This window comes from Zea mays, chromosome 6 (genome assembly GCF_902167145.1).
Source record: "Zea mays cultivar B73 chromosome 6, Zm-B73-REFERENCE-NAM-5.0, whole genome shotgun sequence".
In the NCBI taxonomy this organism is placed as follows: Eukaryota; Viridiplantae; Streptophyta; class Magnoliopsida; order Poales; family Poaceae; genus Zea; species Zea mays.
In genome coordinates, this window is record NC_050101.1 from 31,822,753 (window position 1) to 31,838,052 (window position 15,300).

Consider the following 15,300-nt stretch of genomic DNA (forward strand, 5'->3'; position numbering starts at 1 on the left):
TTGGCAGTGGATAATCAAAGGCTTAAGAATGAGGTCAAGAAACTAAAAAGTGAAAATGAACATCTTGCAACAAGTGTGCAAAAGTTCAACAAGGGTCAATACCTCCAAAATGAGCTGCTTATGAACACTGTTATGAAAAATAACAAGAGTGGTATTGGATACAATGCTTTTGTGCAAAAGAAAGCTATCACTCAATACAAGCCAAAGCAGACTCACAAGCCTATCAAATGCTTTGAGTGTGGAAATGAAGGTCATTTTGCCCACAACTGCAAAGCTAAACCACCAACTCCCTTGCCTAAGCACTCAAGACCATTTGCTTTCAATGCTCACTATGTTCTAAGAAAGGTTGCAAATGGAAAGATTAAGGTTACATTCCTAGGTCCACCAAATAAGAGTAGACCTAGACAAATCTGGGTGGCAAAGTCCTTAATTGAGAGAGTCACTGGTCCTATGCAATATAGGGCCCTCAAAACTCAAGCTTGAATTGTCTGTGAATGTAGGTGAACTACAAGACCGGTGGGAGCCATTGGGTTATTGACAGTGGATGCACACAACATATGACAGGCAACCCACGGATGTTCACCTCACTAGATGAGAATGTTGATGGTCAAGATAAAATCACATTTGGAGACAATTCAAAAGGAAAAGTGCAAGGACTTGGCAAGGTGGCAATCTCAAATGATTTATCAATATCAAATGTTCTTTTAGTTGCACCCTTGAGCTTCAATTTATTATCAGTGGGACAACTCTGTGATCTTGGACTTCAATGCTTATTCACTCCATCAGAGGTTATTGTAACAAAAATGGAGGATGAATCAATGGTATTCAAGGGATTTAGATACAACAACCTCTACTTAGTGGATTTCACTTCAGAAGATGCAGACTTAAGAACTTGCCTCTTCACCAAAGCTTCTCTTGGATGGCTTTGGCATAGGAGGCTTGCACATGTTGGGATGAGCACACTCAAGAAGGTATTAAAGAAAGATATGGTTAGAGGATTAAAGGATGTGGTATTTGAAAAAGACAAGCCATGCAGTGCATGTCAAGCTGGAAAGCAGGTTGCTAATACACATCCCACTAAAGCCTTCATGTCAACATCAAGGCCACTGGAACTACTTCATATGGATTTATTTGGACCTACAAATTATGTCAGTGCCGGTGGCAACCTCTACTGTCTAGTCATTGTTGATGACTTCTCAAGATACACTTGGGTGTTCTTTCTCCATGACAAATCTGAAGTTGCATCTATATTCAAGAAGTTTGCCAAGAAAGCACAAAATGAATTTGATTGCAAGATTAAGAAGATTAGAAGTGACAATGGCAAAGAATTTGACAACACCAACATTCATGAGTACTGTGATGAAATTGGGATCAAGCATGAAGTATCTGCCACATATACACCACAACAAAATGGAGTTGTTGAAAGGAAAAATAGGACCTTGATCACCCTTGCAAGAACAATGATTGATGAGTATAACACACCGGAGAGGTTTTGGGCCGAAGCTGTCAACACTGCTTGCTATGCATCAAACAGGCTATTTCCTCACCGGCTACTTGCGAAGACTCCTTATGAACTGCTAAATGGGAAAAAGCCAGACGTCTCTTTCTTCCGGGTGTTTGGGTGCAAATGCTACATCTACAAAAAACGCCATCATCTAGGGAAGTTTCAAAGACGTTGTGATATTGGTTTTCTTTTGGGTTATTCATTAAAGTCCAAAGCATATCGAGTATTCAACCATGCCACTGGCGTGGTAGAAGAAACATATGATGTGGAATTTGATGAGACTAATGGCTCCCAAGGAGCACTTGAAAATCTTGATGATGTAGGTGATGAGCCACTTAGGGAAGCAATGAAGAACATGCCTATTGGAGCTATCAAACCAAAAGAAGATGAAGAAGAGGTGCAAATCATTGACAGGCCTTCTTCATCAAATGTACCACAAGATGATGAAAAAGATGAGAGGCATGCAAATGAAGATACATTTGTCTCTCATGAACAAGCAAGGATACAAGCTGAAGATGTTGATGCTCCAGGATCTTCTTCCCAAGTGGTTGACAGGAGAAACTCATCACTACTTCAAGCACATCCTCAAAACCAAATCATCGGGAGTCCTTCACAAGGGGTTATTACTCGATCACATAGACATGCTAATTTTATTGAACATCACTCTTTTGTTTCTTGTGTTGAGCCTACTTGTATAGATGAGGCGCTACAGGATCCGGACTGGGTGAATGCCATGCATGAAGAACTTAACAACTTCACCCGTAACGAAGTTTGGACCCTGGAGAAGCCCCCACAAGATGCAAGAATCATTGGAACAAAGTGGGTGTTCAGAAACAAACAAGATGATCAAGGTGTGATTGTAAGAAACAAGGCAAGACTTGTCGCAAAGGGATTCTCTCAAGTTGAAGGCTTAGATTTTGGAGAGACCTTTGCCCCGGTTGCTCGACTGGAAGCCATCCGTATCCTACTTGCATATGCATCATGTTATGATATAAAACTTTATCAAATGGATGTAAAAAGTGCATTTTTAAATGGCTTCATAAATGAACTTGTATATGTTGAGCAACCGCCTGGATTTGAAGACCCTAGATATCCTAACCATGCTTACAGGTTGTCCAAGGCGCTATATGGGCTAAAGCAAGCTCCAAGGGCTTGGTATGAGCGTCTTCGCGACTTCCTCATCGAAAAGGGCTTCAAAATCGGGACCGTCGACACAACTCTCTTCACAAAGAAACATAACGGTGATATTTTCATTTGTCAAGTATATGTTGATGATATAATCTTTGGCTCGACAAATGACTATCATTGCAAGGTATTTGGTGAGTTGATGTCGAAGGAGTTCGAGATGTCAATGATTGGTGAGCTAACATACTTCCTCGGCTTTCAAGTCAAGCAAATGAAAGATGGTAACTTTCTCTCACAAGAGAAGTATACCAAAGACTTGTTGAAAAGATTCAACATGGAGAAGTGCAAACCAATCAAGACCCCCATGCCTACAAATGGACATCTCGACTTAGATGAGGGAGGTAACCCGGTTAATCAAACTCTCTACCGTTCTATGATTGGTAGTTTATTATACCTTACCGCATCTAGGCCCGATATTATGTTTAGTGTCTGCATGTGTGCTAGATTTCAATCTAATCCTAAGAAAGCTCATCTTCGCGCTGTTAAGAGAATTCTTAGGTATCTCAAGCACACCACAAGCGTTGGTCTGTGGTATCCCAAAGGAGCTACTTTTGATTTAATTGGCTATTCCGATTCGGATTATGCCGGTTGCAAAATTGATAGGAAAAGTACTTCTGGGGGATGCCATCTACTTGGTAGATCACTAGTTTCATGGACATCCAAAAAGCAAAATAGTGTTGCCTTGTCAACTGCCGAAGCGGAATACATTGCCGCAGGTGCTTGTTGTACACAGATTTTATATATGAAACAAACTCTTCTAGACTATGGCGTAGTTCTAGAAAAGGTACCTTTGTTGTGTGATAATGAGAGTGCTGTTAAAATTGCTAATAATCCTGTACAACACTCTCGCACCAAGCACATTGATATCCGTCATCACTTCCTTAGAGATCATGTTGCTAAAGGAGATATCTTTTTAGAAGGAGTGAGGTCGGAAGATCAATTAGCGGATATTTTCACTAAGCCACTTGATAAGACCCGCTTTTGCATGTTGAGGAATGAACTAAATATTCTTGATCTCAGAAATTTTATGTGAAATGTCAAATAGTGTTGTCAAGCTTGCATTGCATATTTAAATTCCTTGTATTGCATCTAGGACTTGTCTAACCTAGTTGAGATAACCGCCAACAAAGCGAGTGAAAAAGCTTAACTCAGGTCAAACCTGACAAGTCTTAGTTTTTAAGCTTTTAGCACTTAAATCCTTACTTTTCATGCAATTATTGGTTCTTGAAATATGCATGAGGTACTGCACTTAGGGGGAGTATTCAAAACTCAAATCACTCTTGAAAACCCCTAGTGCAAACCAAAATGCAAATTTCATCATTTGCCTATTTTCTCTAAAAATTATCTAGCCTATGGCGAAATATTTTGAAAAATATATGAGGGTGCCAATACCTGTCCCAACAAGTGTTATTTTGTGTGATTATAACTTGGGATTTGGTTTGGTTTAGAGTTAGATAGAAAAATTCAAAATTTTCCAAACTCTCCTCTGTCTGGGCTCACCGGACAGTCCGGTGTGCACCGGACACTGCACTGTGCAATGTCCGGTGCACCGGCAGCCGCGCGCTAAAATCCAATTTTCCTGTGCGCTGTCCGGTGGTTCACCGGACAGCTACTGTGCGCTGTCCGGTGTGCACCGGACAGGCACTGTAGACTGTCCGGTGCGCCCATCTCGCGTTTTAAAAAACGGCCTCCAGCCCGACCGAGCCAGAGACCTCTGTTATTTCTCCCAGCCACCGGTGCTCTCTGTCCAGCGGCGATTTCCTCTTCCCCCGCCGGCGATCTCCAGCCACCGGCGGCCACCGTCCCCGCTGGGCTCCGGCGACCTCGCCCGTGCTCTTCCCCTCGCTTGGTGAGCTGCTCTTCTCTCCCTCTGTCATCTCTATCTCTCTATTTCTCTGACAGTGAGGCTGTTCACCACCCCTGTGTACCAATTCCAAATCTCTGTGAAATCCAATGAAACCATGTGGCCATTTGTGTTCCTATGTGTGCCTTAAACATCCTTGCAGGTTCCTAGCTCCTTCGGGAGGGTTTTCCCGCCCCAAATACGCTTTTCACCGAAACCCTAGAACTCCGCACACCACGTGTTCGGTAAAATGCCCAAACCAGCCAAACTTGCTCCAATTGAACCCAAATTTTACAGGCACCTTCACAACACTTCCAGCAACATCCTTGCCAAATTTCACGCCAATCCGAGATCCCAGACTTAAATTTCACCAAAATTCCCGTTTTGAGCGATCGTTTCCGAGCCGAGTGCCCAAATCTCTTTTTCTTCGACTAAATTCAAACCAAGCACACACTTCACTCATATTCACCTATATAAACCTATTCGTGAAGTCTCGGCTCAATTCCATATCATTTCGTGCCTCATTTCGAATTCCAAACCTCCTATGTCACTATTTATCTGTCAAACGTCGCTTTTACGTCTTTTGACCTCTTGAACGTCCCGTCTCGTGCCATATCTCTCTGTGTATGTATTTATTCACATTTCATATGCTTATGACTATGTGACTAATACGTGCTCACCTCTTCTGTCATTTCAGTGACCTTGTGTGACCGTGTGCCGTCTCCCGTCCTCCCTGGATCGTCACCTCTCGTGTGAGCTTTCCAGGTAGACATCTCACTCTTTGCTAAATCTATCGGTCACTTTTGCTCTGTGCTTAGTCTCTCTATCTCATTTGCAGACATTAGTTCAGGATGCCGCGCACGAAGAATGCGTCGGCGTCAGGGGGTGGCGATGATGAGGACCCTCGTCGCCCCTTCAGGCAGGTGAAGGGCAAGACTGTCTATTTGGAGCAGCAGGAAGGCCGCAAGAAGCGGCGTACGGACAGAGAGGCTCGTGCAGCGGCAGCAGCTGCAGCAGCCGCTGCGCAGGCCGCACTTGGAGATCAGCCGCATGTTCCATCCGATCAGATTGCATTCCGTGCTCGTCGTCTCACCTCCCGGTCTCGCTCCTCCACTCACACCTCCGCTTCCACTCCGCCACCCACCCTGCCTGCTCTCGTCACTCCTATTGCTCCATCCACCTCCACAGCCATACCCACTACCAGCACTACGCCAGCTTCCACTGCTACCCCTGCTCCCGCTCCCGCTTCAGCTCCTCCTGTTCCTCCACCTCGATTCCGGGAGCGTGATGAGACTGAGGTCCGTCCTCTGGTTTCGGATCCTCGTCTGTTTGATCTTCAGCGTGCTACTGCAGCACGGGTACGTCGGTTCAGGTACGTACCCATGGAGTCTTGGCTACCTGCTCAGAGAGACCCAGCAGCAGGTGTTCTTTTCAGCACACGGATTCAGGAGTCATTCTTTAGAGCTCAGATGTCTGCTCAGATAGCGCTGCGAGTGCACCGCCTCTTGGATCTTCCAGCTTTTCTGCTTGCAGCCGGTGCTGAGTCTGAGGCGCATCTCACCTATCTGCCTGGCCTCCTGACCCTTCTGACTATCAGCGGCAGATATGTTGAGGAGTGGGTCCGCGTCTTCTACGCCTCTGTTTGGATTGACCCGGATCATCACTGGATGAGGTTCCGCTTTGAGCGCGAGAATGTCACGATCACTGCCAGTCAGATCCGACAGCTATTTGGATTCCCTGAGTCGACGACTCGCCTTCACAGCCTCTGCTACGGCTCTTCTGACCCTCCTCGTCGCCCTCACGGCGGTGTGGCTCCAGGGACAGCTCACGTCGCGGCTCTGTTCCGCCCGCCTTTCACAGATGGGTCGCGACGTTCTCCAGCAGACTTTACTACAGCAGCGAAGTACTTATATGAGCTCATCAGACGGACACTCCTGCCGAGGATGGGATACAGGGAGGCTACCACTCATATTCAGCTTTGGCTCCTTGGTGCCCTGGTATCCCACTCTGAGTTTGATGTTGTGGACTTTCTGATCTGTGAGATCGAGGACACCGTTCTGGATGGGATTCGTGCTCGTCGGCAGCTACCTTATGCTCACTACTTGTGCCACATCTTTGCGCAGCTGATTCAGCCACCTCGTTTTTAGAGCACTCTTGAGGCCTCACGCCTTGTATTTGGATCTTACCGTCCTGCTCCTGAGATTCCAGTGCCAGCTTCTGCTTCTGTGTTTGACACTCAGGCCGAGGATGCAGCTCTTCGAAAGTTTGACACTCAGGGTACAGCCGCTGATGATGATGATGATGATGATGATGATGATTTTGGGGTTCCTCCTCCGCCTCCGCCTCCTATGCCTCCACGCTCACATGATCATGAGGCTGGGAGTTCTCGTGCTGCCCCTGCTCCTCCTCCGGCTATGGACCCTGCTCTTGTGGCGATTCTGGCCAACCTGGCAACCGAGCAGGCCCAGTTATCCGAGACGATGCTCTCGATGTTTCAGAGCATGCAGGACAGGCAGGATGCACTTCAGCAGCAGCTCATTCAGGATAGGGCAGAGAATAGGGCATTCATGGCTCTCATGCTTCAGCATTCTGGTATCTCAGCACCTCCGGTTCAGTCTGCTCCGCCTCCTCCGCTTCACGCTCCCGTGGTGCCATCGATCTTGTCTGGACCCCCTGTTGGTACCTCTCCGCTCCGGCCGGTCACTTTGGCGTTCACCTCTCCGGTTCTCAGCTCTGTCTGTCCGCAGCCGCCAGTGCCACCAGCATCTGCTATTACCACTACCGCTGTGGCAGTATCTGTGACCGCTTCTGTTCCGGTAGCTCCTGCTGTGCGACCGCAGTCCGAGTCAGTACTAGCTCCAGCTTCTACCGCAGATCCTGGATCCGAGACTGACTCTGACCCTCCGTCGGCGTTTGCTCTGCTACCTCGACCTCGACCGGATGCGCCCCCGCCGCCTCCTCCTGCTTCAGGTGTTTAGGTTCAAGTTCCTTTTGGTGTTTGACGCCAAAGGGGGAGAGATATGAGTTGTGAGAGCTAGGGGTGTTAGAGAGTTAGTAGAGAGTCAGAGTCATTTTGATGTAATATATGTGCTTGCTACTCTCTGTACTAGCTTGATGTTTTTGGCTCACAAACTCGTCATATACTCTCGTTGCGTATGATTGACTGTGTGTATTATGTTTTCACCTTATATTATATCACCAGTCTTCTAGCTCTTGTTTCATTAATTTAACTTCACTTTTATATGAACAAGAATCTTATGATGTGTATGCGCTCACTCTTATTATCATGGTACACATTCTTTCTGTCAAAGATTACTGAGTATAACTAACCATTCTTTCTATTGACAGAATCTTCAAAACAAACTACTCTCACAAAACTTGTAGGGTTGTCATCAATCACCAAAAAGGGGGAGATTGAAAGCATCTAGGCCCCTGGTTGGTTTTAGTGATTAATGACAACGTAATATTATATGTGACTAACGTGTGTTTTGCAGAGACAAATGGTAAGTTAGGTCGCATGACAGGTAGAACTACTACAACGGTGAAAACAATCCCGGAGATAAGAACTCGAAGCGACGGCTAAAACGACGGAACAAAAGGTGAAGGTCTACGGAGTCCGAGTGTCAAGGAGATGTGGACACTCGCGATTTAGTTAGGTCTTTTATTCTCTTTTAGCCGTACTATAAAGAGGGGTTGTCGATGAGTAGTTTGACCAAGAGAGTGCTAGTGTAGTGTTGGTGCACAATCACACTCATATACAGTGCTAGGTGTCACTCTAGAACTCACACACAAGTTAGAGCGAAAACCGATTTGAAAATCAGCTGGAAAACAAGAGTTAGTGTTTCTGGCTTTGGGGCACCGGACTGTCCGGTGTGCACCGGACTGTCCGGTGCACCCTCTGCCAGGTGGGGCCAGGCTGGTCCACGGCAGAGCTTTCCCCGTCACAGAAACCCGAGAGCGCAGCCTTCGGAGATGAATCTTAGTGGCACACCGGACACCGCACCGGACTGTCCGGTGTGCACCGGACAGTGGACTGTTCACTGTCCGGTGCGCCATGAGTCCAACGGCTCTCTGTCAGAACTAGCCGTTGGAAGTGACCGTTGGCGCACCGGTGGCGCACCGGTGGCGCACCGGACTGTCCGGTGCGCCATCACGCAGTAAATTGCCTGTAACGGCTAGTTGGTGGGTGAGGGCTATTTATACCCCCTCCACCCACCATATTCAATGTCTTGCACTCCACATTTATTCCAGCACATTGGTAGAGCATTGCAAGCACCAAAAGCCTAGTGAGGAGATTAGAGAATCATAATCCGCGCTTGTTCCTCATTAGCGCTAGTGAGAGCCACCTAGAGCACACACCACTTGCATTAGGCTTCTCTTGGTCAAGCGAAAGTCTACGGCTTGTTACTCTTGGTGATCGGCATCACCTAGACGGCTTGGTGGCGTTGGGAGCTCGGTGATCACCGTGAAGATCTTGTTGGTGACCCGACTCAAGTTTGTAAGCGGTCTCGAGGGATCCACCGCGCCGGAGTGGCAAAGGATCATCTCGTAGTGAGCACTTGGTTCTTGCGAGGACCAAGGGGGAGCGATACCCTTGCGCGGGTGCTCCAACGAGGACTAGTGGAGAGTGCCGACTCTTCGATACCTCGGGAAAAATTGGAGGAGTCTTCTAAACTTTGCTTTACATTCCGCACTTAATTCAAGCACTTTACATTGTGTATTTGTTTAGCAAGTATTTGAAGTATTATCTTAGCTTTGTTACATTTCTAGTATTATATTCTTAGTGCTAGTTGTTGGGGTGAAGTTGGGCTCTTGTTTAGCTCTTGCTTAGGTTTTAATTAGTGTTGATTTTTAGAAAAGCCCAATTCACCCCCCTCTTGGGCATCGTGATCCTTTCAGAAACGACCGCTTTGAAACTCCATAACGCGAGGGGACAAACGGACGGTGCGGGTGGCTCGGTCGCGGCCTAGGTGCGGTGCGTCGGGGTCGCGCGGTCGGCTGGCGGCTTGGGCGCGACGTCCTGGGCGCGGGATGCGACGGTGGCCTGGGCGCGACTCCTGGTGGCTGCGCGGGGAAGAAGAACGGAGAGGGGCTGGGTGGGGCACACGCGTAACAGAGAGGAGGGGGGAAATAAGGGAGGCGGCGGCTGGTTAGGGCAGGGAGGGGGCGCGGCGCTTATTGGGCCCCTAGTGGGCCGTTAGGGTTAGGGTTTCCCCTTTTTTCTATTTCTTTTCTAATTTCAAAATATATTTTTAAATAACCCTAAAATCCATAATAATTATACCAAAATTATTTATAAATAAAATATTTAGTTTTGGACTACTAATTATTATATTATTTATTTGGATTTTCATTTAAGAAGAAATGCTATTAAATATCCAAAATCAATTATGAGCAATCAAAATTTATTCCAAATGCAAATAAATAGCAAACACTTGAATGAAAAATTTATTACCATATTTACCATTAATAACTAAATGCATTATTTTTAGCTAATGGTTTTTATAGTGTTACAAGCAGCTGATCAAAATGCCATGACCTCATTCCCTCTAGTACACGGTGGCGGCCACACCATTAACACATTTGGTGTAATATAGCAAGACTACAATCCCCTCTGGTATAACTAATATAATGGTGTGCATAAGCACTAAGGTGTCAGAGGTGTTCAAACCTTATCCAAACACTAGACCTAACCTAGAGCAAGCTCTATAAGCAACAGTGTAACTAACTTAAGCCTTTCCAAAAGCACCTATGCTAATCAAAGAGTGATTCCTTGAGCACTTGACTATCCAAGGCTATTGAGACGAGCCTCAACTCCATTGAAATGTTATTTAGCTCCCAAACCTCTCAAATAGCTAGTTGGGTGGTAGCCTTAAGTCCAAAATTAGTCGTTGGAAGTGACACCACAAATCCACGTACTCTACGGACACTCTGGTGCTCGCACTGGACATGATAGTGCTTGTTCATTGCAGCTAGTCATTGGAACTAAATATTGCTAGTCGTCTGAGTTGGGGCATTCGATGCTCTGGCTGGTGTTACACAAGACACATCCTATGCATTACAGTCCTCTATGGTCACTTGTCATGGTAAAGATTGCAGGGTAACAAAAGTACCAGTGGAAAGATTGATTAGGGAAGTAGGGAGTGAGTCTTGACTTTGAAGGATATACCAACCAGGTCACGACATTATGAGCCTAATGGCACAAGAATTTTTATAGAGATCCCAACCATAGAGAGCGTAATATCCTATGTCTCGTCTCTAATGGTGGAATTATATGTGAAAGGTGAGTACATGATTACAAGCCCTGAGATAGAGAGGGAAGAACTACTCAGAGAACGAAAGGTGAAGGCAAACTAAACTACTCTTGCTACTAGCTTGGATGAGCTGCTTTCAAGTCTCTTGCCTTGTGTTTAATTGTGTGAATCTAAAATTGAATGTTGTTCTACTACCCCATTTGATAGTTCAAAGGGGTAGTAGTGTTACCGTAGGATCATAAGACACAAGGATAGATAATTAGAGGGTGAATGATTGTGAAAGCTCAAAAACAATTATATCATCTCCTCCTAATTGTAAAATCAATATTTGGATAGAACTTTGTTTTGTTAGTTAAAATGAGATTGTTTAAAATCAGTAACTCTAATTGACCTAAAATTTTAACAGACTAAACTAGATAAAATTACATAACTAACCCAATTGAAATCACGTCGATCACACTTCCATATCTATAGATATAAACGAAACAAGACTATTGTGATAGAGTCTAAAGAAAATTAATCAATCCCTAGTTTCATGACTAACCAAGAACTAGAAAAAGATCAATTAATCAAATTTTATATGTAATTAACATGATGCCTTAGAAACGATCTAGATGAACCAAATCAAGAGTAATAATGGAAATTACAAAGCAATCTAGAATCAAAACTAGACATTCAAATAATTTGCAAAGAAAGAGGAATAAGATTATCACGCTAATCTTTCATAAATATCACCTTAATCACCAAGATTGTGTATAAAAAGTACTCTCTAAAAGCATCAGGTGGGTTTCTCCTCGAAATACCCAAAAGTTGTAGATTAATCTAGTTTTTGCAGATCTAATCTATGACTAAATCCTCTCTAAAACTCATCTTTAGAAAAACGAATTCAATCCAATATTTATAAGAGAAAAGAGTCCAATTTTAGCCCGATCAGCCCCTCCCTCGACCACCATGATGTTGATGGCATGTCCGCATGTTGCACTTCCTCTATCCCTAGAACCATCAAGTTTTAGAATTGTTGAAAGTTAAATTACCTTAAGTTTGATCAATCTTATAGAAAAGGGTAACAATATTTATGACACCAAATAACATGCATTATGAAAATATATTTTATGATACTTAATAATATTAACTCGGTATCAAAGATATTGATGCTCTTTTATACAAATTAAATTTGAAATAATTTGACTTACTTGTGAGTTGTGTTAAATTTTAACTCTAATGTACCTAAGTTTGGTTGGGTTGGCTTACTTGTGAGTTGTGTTGAATTTTAGCTCTAATGTACCTCAGTTTGGTTGGGAGTAAAGGATTTTATTGTTGTTATTGTAGGATAACTCTATACTTATTTGTTCTACAATAATTCGCATAATAGTTGCACAACACCTTTGTTAAAATATAATATAAGTAAATTGTTCTCATCTTTATATCAGCTTAAGCTTTCGTGTTAAATTGGTTAGTGAATGCAACTTAATATGGTAATCAGATCCAGAGGTCATGGGTTTGAACCCTGTGAGGGAAGGTGTTAGGATATAATATAAGTAAATTATCCACCTCTTATTATGAACTTAGTCTGTTGGGTTGAATTTGTCGGTACATGCAACTTAATACCATGTTTCTTAAAGCAAGTTATTTTAAAGGCGTATTAAGCTAAATATTTTAACTTTGGCTGTAGCTTTGGGAGGGGGGGTTGAGTTTTAATACATGAAAGTGTCGTCAGTCAGCTCATCTAGAAGTATAGTTTCGTAAAACTATATATTGACTATATTTTACAAATATTTTTTGTAGCAAAAAATGCATGCAAAAGTCGTTTTTTAAGACCATATCGTTGTCAAAACGTCTCGCTTTAAAAAAATTAGAGGAGTATGATCTGATAAAAAATGTTTAGACCGTGGAAGTAGCGATTAGAGAATATTGGTTAGCCTATATGATCGTATATACGACCATGTAAAACATTATTTTACATTGTAGATTGTATTATTTACGAAGTGGAGTTTAAACTAAGAGATAAAAATAAGTAAGTTGTTAAAGATAGTCTTTTAAAAGGTGAAATAAACTAATTTCTTTCTCAATCCCTTCTAACACAAGCTCATAAAGTAAGTTTAATAATATAGCCCTAGCATGCTTTATGATGTTGATATGTTATATATATCCAATTTAAAGCATACTCATATAATAATCTCACATGATATAGGTTATATATTCAATACATGATTTATTTTTTTGTCTCACAAGGCGTGTCTTGTAGTCCGTGAGCGGTCCACTTCAGCTGAGTGTTAGTGGTAGTTCGTTTTTTTCTCTCTATTTTTTTTTCAAGTCACCATAAATCATATCTATGTTACCTTATTATACTTCTTAAAAGATGTTTGGAACTACTTTTCTCTATATTCTCAAATCCCAACCAAACAGGTTCAGATTCTTGTAATTTTGCTCCAGAAAAACAAAAAGTTCTATGAACTCTACGTCTACTGTAAAACTGCTTCTTTATTGGAGGAGGGTCAAACGTACTTGTTTTTACTACGACAACGTTTCAAAATTCTCAACTGGGTACTCCGGGCCGGTGCGATGGAAAAACAAAAACAAAGCTATTAGTATAAAAGCTGACAGTAGCACGGACCGGGTGATGTGATGTGATGACACGTGGCGAAGTGTCACGTCGGTGGTGGTGCTCCGTACTGGACGACGCGACAAGGAGAGAGACCGGCAGCGGCGCCAGCCCCTGTCCTTTCACTGCCCCCACGGCCCACCTCTCTTCGCTCGCCTCGGTTGGGCCACGCACCTTCCCACGTGCAAACTGTTATTATTAAAATGAAAACGAGTTTAAGGAATGACAACAACTCTTTATTCCATATGTGATTATATGTGATTATGAGCGGCGTAAGGGCCTGTTTGTTTCAGCTTATAGATTATATAATCTAGATTATAATCTAAATTATATAATCTAGATTATAATCTAGACATATTATAATCTACATGTAGTTGTTTGGTAGTCTAGATTATACAAATGTAGATTATTCATAAAGACAGCAGTAACCTTATTTGTTTATTTGAGGTGAGGAAAGAAGGATGACATATATTGTAATTTCTATTTACATAACCATGGGTGGTGGGTCTTTTGCCAACAATAATCTCAAATAAGCTACTCTTGAGAAGATTATGAGATTATCATAATCTAAGCTTTAGATTATATAATCTGAACCCATAATCTAGGTGTTTGTTTACCTGCTGGATTATTTGCGCTGGATTATATAATCTAGAGAGATTATAATCCGAAACAAACATGGCAATCTGGATTATTTTTGGAGGATTATATAATCTGGATTATATAATCTGAGTAGTCCTGTTTGTTTACCCAGATTATTTGAGTTGTTAATAGAATTCTTTTGTATGAGGAAGACAAGAATGCCCTCTATATTTGTACTAGGTTGAAACTCATATATGAGATGAATAATGTAACAAATGTTTCTAAGTATTCATAATTTATTACATAAATAATTTGAAAAAAAATAATTCAATTGACATTGGCAAATATTGCATTAGCAATATTATCACGGAAGGCATTCATGTCACCTTCTTCATCCCCAAATTGACTAGTACTAGGCTGAGATGATGGCATTGACATATAATCTTCATCTTCATCACAACGGTCAAATTCTTTATCTGCCAAAGAACTGTCACGAATAAAATTATGAAGAGCCATACATGCATGTATTATTTTGGATTGTTTGGCCATAGGATAATTGGGTAGGTGTAACAGAATTCTCCACTTCATCTTCAAAACACCAAATGAGCGTTCAATCACATTACGCACAGATGAATGCAAATAGTTAAATGTCTCCTTTTTCCGCTAGGTCGGGGACCCGCTCGATACTCAGGTAAATGATATTTTGTTCATTTGTATGGTGCTAGATATCCAGATCGATTAGGGTATCCTGAGTCAACAAGATAATATTTACCTAAAAATACACCAACATATGAGAGTAGACCATAATAATTTATAAATTGAAATTATATAATAAACAATATGATACCTGGTGGAGGATGTGGAAAAATAGTGGCATATTTTGTTAGAGCATTATTGAACACCCTCATATCATGTGTAGAACCCGGCCATCCCGCAACAATAAAAGTGAACCTCATGTCGAAATCACATATGGCCAATACATTTTGGGTGGGATATCCATGTCGACCAACATGTTGAACCAATTTAGAGGATGGCACAACTACCCTTATATGAGTTCCATCAATTGCACCAATACAATCATTGAAATGAGGGTGAAATCGGTCGCCTAGTAATCTTTCATGGACAGTAGTAAATTGAGGATCTCTTGGCTTCACAATATCTTTTGATAGGAGAAATATGCAATTCAACACTTCTGAGAACTTTCTACTAATAGTTTCTTTTGACCTCTGAAATCTATTTTTTACTTGAACGACAGATTGAGGGGCACCAATAGTCCATAAAAACATACAAAGTGCTTCCAAAGAACACATATTTTCAGTTGTCTTCAGTCCAT